Genomic DNA, 13,199 nt, shown 5'->3' with positions numbered 1-13,199 from the left:
ATATAGAAAGTGATTTTCTGGGGCACACAGCTGACCCCCAAGAGCCAAGGGGGCTGGGGGAAACCCCTGTCACGATATTCCTGTACCTTATTAATAGTCTGTCTTCTATGCTTCTCACACTGTTAGGATGAGCTCACAAAAGAAAACCCGTCTCCCATGGCAAGAGCATAGCTTTCAAGATGGCATCCCACCTGTTCTCCTGCCTGAGACAAGAGTCACAGTGTCATTAGAGAAGACACAGCCATTCACAGTGGCAGTGGGTGTGATGATGATGAGTGTGGGATGGCATTTGTGAGTGTAAATGAATCATCCGCCTGTGCTCCTCGCTGCACTGTGTGGCCCAGGGTTTACCCTCATCTGAGCCTCACTTTTCCTATTTCAAGTGCTCTCTAAGGATTTGAGGAGTCTCTTCCACCTTTAAGTGAGAATTTCAGAAAGCTCACTGAGAAAACACACATACTTATTATGGACTAGTCCACATGGAAAGAACTTTCCAGATGGGCCTGGTGGTATAAATCTAGATATTCAAGGGGTAAAGCAGGAGGATTACAAACTCAAGGCTAGCTTGGGCTACATGGGTTCTAAGATCATCTCCTGAAAGCATATACTCAACATTATATATATTGAGTGAGTTGTATTTATATGTTAGGAATATATATGCATATACATATGCATATAACAATAATAAAAAGGGGTCATGAATTTGAAAGAGCAAGGAGGAGAGTTTAGAAGAAGAAGCAAAGGGAAGAGAAAAATGATATAACCTATTAATAAAATAAAAGACAAAATGATGAATAATTTTATGATAAAAAATCAAAAACATAATAAAATTTGTTCAATTCTTTTAAAAAATAAAAAGTGGGCTAGAGATATAATTCTTTGGTAGAGTGCTTGTGTAGAACAAGGATCTGTATTTAATCCCACTATTATTTTTTCAATTTAAGTGTGTGTGTGTGTGTGTGTGTGTGTGTGTGTGTGTGTGTGTGTGTGTTATAGCAAACACCTCTACCCACTGATCCATCACAAAGGCCTAACCAGTATTATTTATTCATTTTAGTATGTAGTTGTTCATTTTAGCAAGTTGTTTTTGTAGTTGTTTGGTTTTTGTTTCTGTGGTTTTGGTTTTGGTGTTAGTTTTCTTTTTCTTTTGTTTAAGATAGGGTTTCATATAGTCCAAGCTGGTTCAAACTCATTATGTAGCTGAAGACAACCTTGAATTTCTGTTCCTCCCAACTCCACCTCCCAAGTCCTGAGATTAAGCATGCAGCATCACACTTTGCTTGTTTGTTGTTTGTTTGTTTATTGCATTGACTTGGAACATTTTTATAAAGCCCTTCGAGTATAGTCCCTGCTCACCCCACCATCTTCCTCTCCCTCCTGTTTGTTCCCTTTGGCCCCCGACAGTTTTGATTCTGTTTTCACTCCATGCACAGAGATGTAATCTTATGTACCTATGTAAAATCTATGAGCCACAAAGAACAGAAAGCGTGCAGTATTTACCTCTCTGAGACTGGCTTAATTTATTAAATATGATTATTTCCAGTTATATTCATTTCCTTCAAACAATATAGCTTTATCCTTCTTTTTTGCTGAGGGAATCCTACTGAACTTTCTCCACCATTCCTCTGTGATAGACACATCGATTGGTTCCATACCTAGCCATCATGAACAGTGCCATGGGACCCATTGGTGCCCCAGTATCTGTGCCATGGGTTAACTTTCAGTCCTTCAGGTAAATTCCCAGGATCAGTGTGGCTGGTTTATACAGTCAGTCTTTTGGGTCATCTATGGGACATCTTTGAAAACAGCTCTCTTTACATTTTCCAAGGGTGTGGTCCTTGTGAAGGACATCTGCTAGATGCATGCATTCCCTCGGAAACACCCCAGGGACGCATTTGCCTACACAGTCAGGCTTGGATAGCTCTTCTTAAGCCATGTGGAAGACTTAGAGGCTACATACACAACTCAGTGTTATCTCTGGTCATCCTGGGTTAGAGAAACAGAAGACAGAACTCTGCTTTGGGGTTATGATTTCAAATGGATTAAATGACACACTTGTCGACAACATGGTTTTAAACCCAGTTTAATTTATAAAAACAGCAATAATCACAGACACTTCTTATTTTACAGCCAAGATGGATCTGCTTGCAGCTCATTATATTCCTTGATTCTTTATTTGACTAATACGAGTGTGTTACGGTGGCTCGTGAATTCTCCCTTATTACCAGCATTGTTCTTCGTACTTTGATCCAATGTTATTATTTTGGTCTAGTTTCCTTTTTCTTTAGTTTTCCATAATGTCTCAAAGCTTTTGTTTTATTTATAATCATACACTTCTTCATGGCAGAGACAATTTTGTTGATGTTCCAGGGAGGAGGAAGGGTAAGGAACAGAGCTAGACTGGATGGTTCCCCACAAAACCATTTCCACACCAAAGGAAAACCATGGTGATGGATTTGTTCATGCTACTTCTTGCCTGGCATGGTGCCCGTGCTTAAAGCCCCTCGAGTGCAAGGCATCTAAAAATGGACAATGATGTGTCCCAGAGTGTGTCTGAATACTATTTTGACTAAGCAATCCAGTCAGTAGCTTGAATGAATTCAGCAAAGTGACTCACTTTCTTCATTAGATAACATTAGTACCAATTCTTTATGTGGGATAAATGGTTCCTAACTCTATTGGTATGAAGACAAGACTTAATATACATATAGCCTGGCCCTTTTGAGTCTGAGACTTTCTGCTTCCTGATCTAACCCCTCTGACATAGACAGAAGCCATTCCCAGATGCAAGGCCTTTTCCCATCACAGACTTGTAGCTTTTAACCATTAGGCAGAGTAAATCCTTCCTCCTCTTAGTTGCTTTGGCTATATTGATAAGCAAAGTAACTACCACCAGGCTAGGCTAATCTAAGATAATCAGTAAGTTAAATGCTTGCTTTGTTTCTTTGTTTTTTCCTTATGATATTTCAACTGACTGTTGGTTATCAGTATATCACCTGATCACATATGCATGTGTGTATGTGTATGCATGTGTGTGCATATAATTTGATTATCTGCACCCAGTAGATGCTTAATAATATTAAATTATTATTTAATCTTCCTGAGGAACTTAAAATATATTGAAAGAAAAAACCTCCAACAACAACACTACCCCACCAAATACTAAGGCGTATGCTCTAAAGGAACAGGGTAGGGGCCATGCCGCAGACAGAACATAATGTGGGGTTCTTCCAGTTGGAGAGGGGTGTTTATTTACATTCTGGGTAAAAGGTGCAGCCTCAATCCAGGTCTAGGTGGAGAAGGTGTGAGTGAGCTGGTAAAGGAACAATAGGGCTGGCTGAAGCCCTGGCTCATGGACAGAGATGAGGGAGGGTGGAGACATCAGTCAGGCCCATTCTGCCAAGGGCTTGAATCCTGTTAAGATTTAGGTTTGACTCTATTTTAGCAATTCTAAAACACACATTTTTCCTTCCATTTTCAACGTCTCTGAAAATGAATGCATCTTACAATCAATGCATTGTCATACTTAATTGCTAGTGCTTTTTTTGTTTTGTTTTGTTTTTTGCTTTTTTCTTTCTTTTTTAGTAGTACATAAAATTACAGTGCGCTGTACAACTGGTGCCTTAGTTTAGATGAAATGCTGTGTGCTAAAGGCTGCAAGACCCAAGGATTTTAGAAAGCTCCCTGTTTGTCTCTGTGCCCTCTTGTCTGCTTTTCTCTATTGAGCAAAGCTGTCTTTTGGGGGTGCTAAATTCATGGTTCTGTCTGTTGTAGGGACAAGGGTAAGGAGACCCAGGTAAGTGTGACCCTTCCTTCTCCCCAGGGGCTTCTCCCCACTGGCTCTCAAGGACAAAAGGGCTGGTGTTGAAGGGAGGAGAGCAGGTTCAGTTGGCAGGAACACTGACAAATAGATTGACTTCCAGTATCACCATCAACCAGACAGCTCAGTTTAATTCAGGGTAAATAGGGATACATATAGATCTTGGGGAGTGGGTAAGAAATGCCAAGGTGGATATAAGCTATTGGCTAGGGTGAAGGCCTGGGAATGCGTCATTTACATAGAGAGAAATTCCAAGATACTCCTTACCAGGAGAGAGGAAGTTGAACCTGTAAATCTGGTCACACATTATGTGACTGTCCTCAGAGGTGGGGACATTCTACATTTCTTGTGTTGCCCTTTCTTCACCAGGCTTCACTTTATCTGGTCTTTAAAGGGACCAGATACACGGATACCATTGCACTCTGCATTCTTTTACCAAGTGAGCACCTGAGCTGGTTGGGGGGATGGGGAGGATGGAACCTCTTGTCAAAACATATCTGTAGGCTTCAATTTATCTTCTGCCTCCTTCTATGTCCCTGAAAAGTGCTGTCATAGAGAACAGTGACAGGCAGCTGGCACCATCCCGCTGGCAGTTTTATCAGCTACCCTACTTATTGACCATGTAGCAAACTCAACATCTAAATGTGACTTTAGGACAAGTCTTCTTGGGGAGAAAATGGCCCTTTCCTTGTCGGTCTCGTGTTGAATGTGCAAAGGGGACAGCTGGACCATCACTTTCCATTCTTATTTGAAGACAGACTCTGTGTCTTACTCAGTTGTATGTCTCCAGAGCCAGACCCTTGTCACCCTCTGATATTTGCAGTGTGGTCACTAAGTAATTTTTGACTGAATGCTAAGCATTGTTACTCTTAAGAGACATTTCAGACTAGTCTAGGAGGCTGTATGTCTATCTATAGAATATCCTCCTATGGTGAGGGTGAGGATGTCAGATAATCACTGTAAATATCTGTGTAATTACTCTGCTGGCAGCATTTGAAAGACAATTTGTCCTGAAAGCATGAAGCAGCTCATGTTATGAAAAGCATACAGCACCATGTTTTCAGTTGCCCTTAGTAGTTGGCTTTGATAACTTGATGCTTCTGTACAGTACACAAGAGATTACCCATACAAGAAAATTGGCATTCATATTCAATCCCAAAGGGATCTGGAGTGGTAAGAGTTTAGAGGATCCTCAGTGGCCTTCAGACGAGTCATTGTCTCCTTTAGGGCCTGAAGGAAATTTGGTGTTCACTGTTCTGTTCCCCATACTGTCCAGAGAGGTAGAGTCGACCCGAGTCCCCCAGCTCTTAACCCAAACTTCTCTCCAAGACATACATAGCTGTCCATTCCACGTTTCTTTCTAAAACTGACATTAAGACCATGCCCTCCCCTGTAGTATGCAGCTTGGAACATGGATTCTATGGGTGTGGATGTGGCAACAGATTTGAGAGGCAGCCAGTTTCAGAGGTAAATAACAGGTTTCTATAGTGTCTATGTGATGAGCAGCTGTCTCCCCTCAGCACAAGAATTACCAGGCTTAGCTTGCTCCTCTGGGAAGGACTTAGAGCGGACAAATAGGAGAACATCCTTGCTTTGCCCTCTGGGCTTGGCAGTTATGGGAACTGCAAGGGTCAGTGCAATGAACCAGATGTACCCAGCTGCCAGAAATGACTTTTCCCCCTGCCCCCACTACATGCAACCCTTCTCTCTCAGTGTGGAGAAAAACCAAGTTAGTGAGCAAGGGGCATTTTTGTCCAGCGTAGACACTATCACAGCAGAGCTTCACATTCCCCAAACTGATTACTTCCTGCTCACTTGGGCATGGCAGCTGCCCGTGTCATTTTGGATGGCTTCTTTCTTAGAGTTAGGTCAGGCAGAGAAGGTTCCAGATTTTAAACATTACTTCTACAGGATAGTTTAAGCTTGCTATAACTGGGGATTATTGGTTGATGACAGAGGTCTATGATGTAGCTACTGGTGGACTAGGCATGCAAAGAGAAGAGTACACCTCCCTGTCTGTCTAATAGCCATTTGAGCACCAGTGTTGAGTAAGAATGAATGTGTCCAACACAGGTACAGGCGTACCATTTTTTTATGTTTCTGCACATGTATGCAAGTATTCACATATACAGTTGTATGTGCTTCCACAGCAGGGGATGTATATCTGACCTTGCATGTGTACAGCACTCCTGTAAGATTTTATTTGCCTGTGAGCCCACAGCACAGGTGTGCAGAACAGGTATCTAAAATATGTCTATTCTGATTTTGCTCATGTGACGCTTCCCCCCCTCTCCAATCTTTCTAGGGAAGAAACTGTGCAGCGTTGGCCATGTAATAAAGAGAAGCGCATTTCTACAGAGCCCTCCTTTGCCCTGCAGACACATTGCCACAGCTTTTATGCAGCACATTACACTGTGGTGAAATTTAGTTAATTTTATGGTTTGTTATTACAACAGCAGAGAGGATTGAGAGAAGCAGCTTTTGTTGGCTCCCAGTCCCACATTTCCTGGGTGTGAAGGGAGTGAGTAGAGGCAGGAAGCTGGCTGTGGTAGGAGATGAAGTCCACATAGAAGCAAAGTGGCTGCTCTGATTGGCTATTAATTTTTAGACCTACAGGAGTTATTTCTGTAGTCAACGGAGACTTGGCTGCTACCCCTGTGGAATATAAATTTTGGTCAGGGAAATGGGGGAGACAGGCCGAACAATGAAGAAGCAATAGATAGGTCCATAGTCAGTTCTGCTGAGAAGTGTCTTAGTGAAGAGAGCTCTGTAGCGTGAACATTGCATGTTCAAATACCACCTTTACTTGCTATGTGCTCCCTTGTCTCTGATCTCAACTTATTGTCTGCTTTATTTGCAGGTAGGGGGCTGGCAGGCCACTGCTGCTATTTGAATCTGAATGTCCTCCATGATTCATGTATTCCAGTGTGGTCTTTTAACGTGGAGACGAGATGGTAGAACCTTTAGGAGGTGGCCATCTAATGGAAGGGTCTTAGGTCATTGGGAACGTGCTCTTAAGAGAAATGTAAAGACCTCCATCTCTCTTTTGTTTCTGATCATTAGGCAAATCAAACTCAGTATTCTACCTGTATAGTATGCAGACTTATCACAGACCTGAAGGTGACAATGCCAACTGACATGGGACTGAAAATACCAAAACATCCCTATATCAACTGATTGTCTTGGGTAGTATATTTATTATACTGACAAGAAACCAACTAACCCCTATCTTCACATACCTGGAAGTCAATACCTGCCACACAGTTAATGTTCAGGAAATGTACATCTCAGCTGTGTTCCTGCCAAGGAAACTCAGAGAATACTTCCAGAAACTTCTCAACAGAGAAACACAGAGTGGTCAGGTTATGAAATCAGGCACGTTCTGTCTAATAAATCCCCCAAGGATAACAACTTGAGAGGAGGAGAGCTTTACTGCGGTTCTTGGGTTCGAAGGTTTCAGTTCATGGTTGGCCAGTCAGGAAACAGAATATCATGGCAGCAGGAGCATGTGGCTGACACATTGTTTGCCTGCTGCTGAACCGAAAGCACAGGGAGCAAGAGAGAGAATCTGACTCTCCGTAGCCTTGTACAAGTAATCTCTTGTGCACTGAATAGAAGCATCAGTGGCTTGATCCATTCATGAAATCAAAGTTCTTATGGTCCTATCACTTTGCATAAGCCCCCTTCTGAGCACAAATACACTGGAGATCTAGTCTCCAACGTAGGAGCTTTGGGGGCATATGTCAGACCTAAACTATCAGATACCAAGTGAGGAGTGACTACACATGCACAGATCACAATGGACATATTTCTGAAGCTCCTACTCCACACCTCTTATCAGGTCATACCATCAAGAACTTGTGAAGGATTATTCTGGAAAAGGCAGAATACAGGGGGGAGAAATGTATGCTGCTCAGATCATAGGCTCAGTATGCTGAATCTGGCCAGGATTAAAGCCTGTTAGCTGATTGGGGGGGGATAAACTGTCAGTTGCTCTGAATGAAACAAAGCTATTGGCATACTTATTTGTGTTACTAATCGAGCTAATTAAATCTTAAATCCAGAAACAGTTAACATGGACTAGATTACTTCGAGAGCAGAAGCTATTTTCACGAGAACATGGCTTTCCCTCTTGTTCTCAGCTGGGTCCTCGATTGCTGCCATGAGCAGTAAGGCAAGCAGATGATAAAGAATATGTCATCCCCACTTTCATTCCTCCGAGGTCTGGCAACTTCTCCCTCAGTCTGGGAGGCTGTTTATCTCTGTACCCATGGTGTCTTCCTTCTCAGCAGACAGTAGCCCAGTGGCTCTGCTGGTATTGCCAAAGGTACCAGCAGGCCCCCATCCCCTTCTACAATGTGAGACCATCTTCACAGGAAGCAACAAAACAGATAGAATCAGGGCCTTTGGGTGAAGGTAGGCCCTAGAGTCACAATTTAGAGATGCTGTGAATCCATGTTTGCTGGGTTTGAATGAGAGAAAAACAATGATGTCTTTGTTTCATGAGTTGAAACTCATCATTTCCTGGACACTGTCAAAACGTACCAATTTAATGTAGGGTGGCCTTGAACTTTAATGATTAAATCAGGGTTGAGGAGGCTTCTATTGTAGTCCAGGAGCCCCATACTGAAAGTACTAGAAAATCTCCAAACAAGACTGAGTCACTTAAGGAAGATTAACTTTTGTAATGGGGGCAGGGGCGGGAGGAAGGTGGCATTGGGAATGAGCAACCTCTAACAGAGAATGCAGGCTTCTGAGTCAGCGCATCATAGAATAATTAGACCTTGGCAATGGCTGAGCCACCCCCTTATTACAGAAAAAGGAAGCCTGTTTATTTAGTGTCTTCCTTCTAGACTCAAAGGTTCAGATTCCTCATTATTCCTGAACCCTTAGTTTCTTTACAAAATGTTTGTTGACACATGCATATGTGTGTGCGTGTATGTGTGTGTGTATGGACACACAAGTGGACATGCATGGGTGGGTATGGGCACATTTGGAGGGGGCAGAGGACAACCTTAAATGTCATTATTCAGGAAGGCTGTTGTAATTTCTAAGATGGGGTTTCTTGTTGTCCTGAAGCTCACCAATTGGGATGTACAACTACCTAGCCAGTGGACTAAGAGATCTTCCTGTCTCTACTTCGTTAACGCTGGGTTTACAGACATGTACAATATTTTTATTTGGGTCCTAGTGGTCAAACACAGGTTCTTGCAGTGCTTGGAAGACACACACTTACCAACTAATTCTCCTCCACCTCTCAGTCTCAGAGCCCTAACTTTAACTTCATGGTCTCTATAGAAGTTGATATGTAACCAGCTCCACCACAAAGACTTTGCTTAGGACCGTCATCGACTTGTGATACACAGCCCAGGGAGGGCGAGCTGTTAAGAGATTAAAAGACAGTAAGTTGTATTTCAAACTAAAACTATGCTGACTAATTCTTTTTAATTAACAGAAGCAGTGCAGATTTTCCCAGGGCTTAGAACACTTATCTCCAATGTTGAACTGTCAGGGTAGAGAGCCGGCATTCTGGTTAACAGAAAGACCTGGTAACAAGAACCACCGAGCTTGCATTTTTTATTAAAGAGTTTGAAGTAACATTTGAAATAAATTAGCCTCTGTGGACAGCCACCTTGTTATAGCCAATGTTGGCATCCCAGCCACTGCTTAGTGGGCTGTCTGAAGGTAGGCTTGAAGAAATAGCAGGGAAACTCTTTTTCCTCTCGTGAAGAGGGGCGGGCTGTAAGATCCTTGCCCTCTGCTCTTCCACCCATGTGGTCCAGCCCCGATGCTGCCCTAATATCCTTTCTGAGCCTGAACTTGGACTTCCCACTGGTTACTATCAGGCCACAGGATCCAAAGTGTCTCTTGCTACACTGAGCAAAATAGCTCACAAAGCACCAGGGGGTGATTCTTAGCAGAGGGTCTAGTTCTTCGTGAATATAAACATGAGACCGCTTTCTGTGCAAAAAAATGTCTACTTCTGTCCACCCCCTGCTGCTTCTGTATCTTACACCAGGCCATAAGAATTCTATTAGAGAGATGACTCACACTGCAGAAACCAGAAGTTTGAGATGCTATAAAATCATCCCAATTATTAAATGCATCTAATGAGCATGCAAACAGTAACTGAGTGTGTGAGCAAAGCCCTGTTTGGCTTGAAGGACTTTAATAAATTAAGTGAGTTCTCTTCTTGGAAGAAAGGGGCGTCAGGGGATAGGGGATGTACTGAAGGATCCTTGCATACTGCTAATGCCAACAGGCTTCCCTCAAGGTATTCCTGGCATGGTTTACAAGGAAACGTTCATGGCAAAGCCTTGGAGAGTGTCTTCCTTCATGGAATCTCGCAGTAAGGAGATACAGTGCTTCCTTCCCTTTTTTGGGTGGGCTGCTTGTTCTAGGTGTTCTCTCAGAGTCCCACAAGTCTCAGCTCTCACTCTGGGGGAAGATCAACCTTATGAAGAAGCGCCTCTACAGATATAGACAATTCCTTAAAGTCACCCATCCAGATTAGCTGCTGAGGACCTACTGCAGCCAGGGATTGCTCTCTCTGTTAGCAGTAGAAGTGCACATGTGTGTGCGCATGTGTGTGCGCGAGTGTGTGTGTGTGTGTGTGTGCGCGTGTGCGTGTGCATGTCTCCTTATGTGGCCTCTTCTACTACTTGTCCTTGCCTAGGTTACTTGTGATTGCTACACACACACACAGAGACACACACCACCACCACCACCACCACCACCACCTTCATGTCCCTTTTTTTCCTCCCAGGGGATTTCAGGGTGGGGAGCAGATGCAGGGTGGCAGAGCTTCCTTCCATAACCACGTGGGCAAATTGACATTAAAGTGGACACTCCTTAACAAGTCCCCCTTCTGGAGACCTCTTCCTGTGAACCACTAGTAGCAGGGCCCTGCCTAAGGGAAGCCGTTCTGAAGCCTACACGATGGACAGCAAAGATCCAAAGAACTAATCGTCCTGATCTCCAACTACAGCACCAGAAACAGCCACTCTTCTTTCAAAACCCTCTAATCCAGTGACTAGAAAAGGTGAGAAACTCATTAATGTGTCATGAAAATAACATAATGGGTCATAAGCAGAATTTTACTTTAGGAGAGAGAGGGGAACATGAATGCAAAAAGAAATGCTTGCTTCAGTCCATACAAAGAACTGTCCCAGTTCATTCACCCTTGCAAATGGCCCAAGTGATTTCTTGCCTCTCCTTGCAAGTGTGCATGAAGGCAAAGGGAGGAACTGGGGATTTCAGAGGCCTCTGGAATGTTTCCTTAAATTCGCAATGACTTTACTTTTAATAGGCATGAGTACTTGAAGAGAACTTAGAAATTGTCCACTTCACCCCCTTTATTTTACACAGATGACATACTGTCCGTGAGGGTCCACTGTGAATCAACACAGCTGAGCAGAATCTACAGCCAGATTTTAACCCTTAAGTTCCCCTTCCTCTTTCTCATGGGACCTCAAGTCTCTGACATAACTGTGGTGTCTCTGCTGCTCCTATGGGTTGGTAAGGCCAGATTTAGCTGTCTCCATCTATCCTTCCTGCAGTCTACATAGCACCTTTACTTCTGACCATCCCCCTTTCTGTACAAGAGCCCAGGGGAAGTTAGATCAGAGTGCCGGTGTTCTGGGCCCCCTAATGGGAAGGCATGGAAGGAGGACTAAGAGCAGTTGCCACCCATGATGATGATGGGAGAAATACTGCACGCTCAAGGTTATTATTAGATTTAATGGCCGAGTAAGCAATTTACTTGGCCCTAACGGAAAATGTTTCCTGACAACTCTCTATGGTCATAGGACCTTGTGGGAGGCAACTGAGAGAAACTTTGTCATCTCTGCTGGGAGTAACATATGCTGGGCTCAGGTTGGGGTGCTCTTCTCCAGAAGCTCACAGCACATGTGGCTCCTTCAGGGCCTGCATCTCTGAACAAGGATGAGAGCAGAGAGTTGCCAGCCTGCAGGGTCCAAATGATTGCCCTTGGCAGAAGAGGCCAGAGCTCTGTCGCTGGCAAAGAGGCCATGTGCAAGGTTGTGATGGCCTCTTGGCCAGCTTCAGCTGACATGGTTGAGGGGCTGGAGGCGGCGGAAGCCCCTGTATCCATCTGCTTTTTTGGCTCTCAGCTAAGCCCATTAGAAATGTATCTCTGCCTCCTGATTGCTCTTCTGTGCTATTAATTTGTAGCTGTATTAATTCCTGCTGTTATTATACAGCCAGGTGATGCAGAACAAAGCTCATTAATGTGGCCCAGGAGCAGCTCTCACCACTTGGGCTGACATATTCTTCTCCGCCATCAGGCCCCAATCCTATCTCCACTTACTCTGTCCTGGCGTGAGTGGAGTCTTGAACCTTGGAAAATGACTGGCAGGACCTAAGACTCAGGTAGCTATTTGGAGGCACAGGTAGCTAGTGAGATACAGTACAGAGGATTGTTTTGCTCTGTGAGTGCCCATGGCTGGCTTTCCCCTTTATCTAAAAGCACTACCCGCTCATCCTCATGCCAGGTGTCCCGGGCTGCTGTGGGGATGAGTAGGAGCCAGGATGCACTGGGTCACATTCACATGGTGTCTTCTGGGTGTGATCTCTGTCTGTGATCTCAGACATCGCCTTCCTTATGTGAGCTCATTGATTCATGGCCTAGATCAACCCCACAGCTCAACACAGTCACTGGTTCTTCAACCAATCAACTGACTTCTGACTTTCCTCTGTACCCATCACCTCTAAATTGTTCACTGTTACTGTCCAGAAAAAAAAAAGCTCTAAACAAGTGTGAGAGGCAGGTCAGGGTGATGAAATAAAAGCCGTGGTGTTCCTGGGGAGTCTGGGGGCTCCAGAAGGTCTGGAGTAGGCCTTGGAAGAGTAAGCTTGGAGCTTGACTCAAGAGACAGATTTGTTCACTTACAGTCAGGTGCAAAGCATTTATGTTGGACCCGGGGACCAGGGATGTCCAATGTTTTGAGGTGATGTCACATTGTCATCTATGAAAGTGCCAGGCCTTGTCCACACCCAGGCTTTGTTCCCTTGGAGTGTGGAAGAGAGATAGTACCATACTCACTCTCAGTCAGCCACTGTGAGCCAGTTGTGTCCCAGAGTCCCCCAATATTAGGTGTCCAGTACTCCTCACGCTTATCACACTGTGCCTCACTGTCCCGTCGGTTCCAGCCAAGCTGGGTGCCTTCTAGTCACTCAAACACCTCCAGCCTTTCCCACCTCCCTGTCTGCCCATGATTTCATTTCTTTCCCACTGGAAGAATGTCCACATGTTCCTTAAGATCCAGCTCAGAGAAATGTGCTCTGCATTCCTTGCCTCCCTGCAGGCACACACGCACGCACGCATGCACGCAAGCATGCACGCACGCACGCACAGAAT

The 13,199-nt window shown here is 44.2% G+C and overlaps 1 protein-coding gene across 1 annotated transcript in view; it reads left to right on the top strand.

Moving 5' to 3' along the window:
- Plxna4 (plexin A4) overlaps nucleotides 1-13,199 on the top strand; it is a 457,443-nt gene that overhangs the window by 249,759 nt on the left and 194,485 nt on the right.

This window comes from Rattus norvegicus, chromosome 4 (genome assembly GCF_021556685.1).
Source record: "Rattus norvegicus strain SHRSP/BbbUtx chromosome 4, alternate assembly SHRSP_T2T, whole genome shotgun sequence".
NCBI classification, from domain to species: Eukaryota; Metazoa; Chordata; class Mammalia; order Rodentia; family Muridae; genus Rattus; species Rattus norvegicus.
The sequence above is the reverse complement of the archived record's forward strand: the minus strand, read 5'-3'. Positions and strand labels throughout refer to the sequence as shown.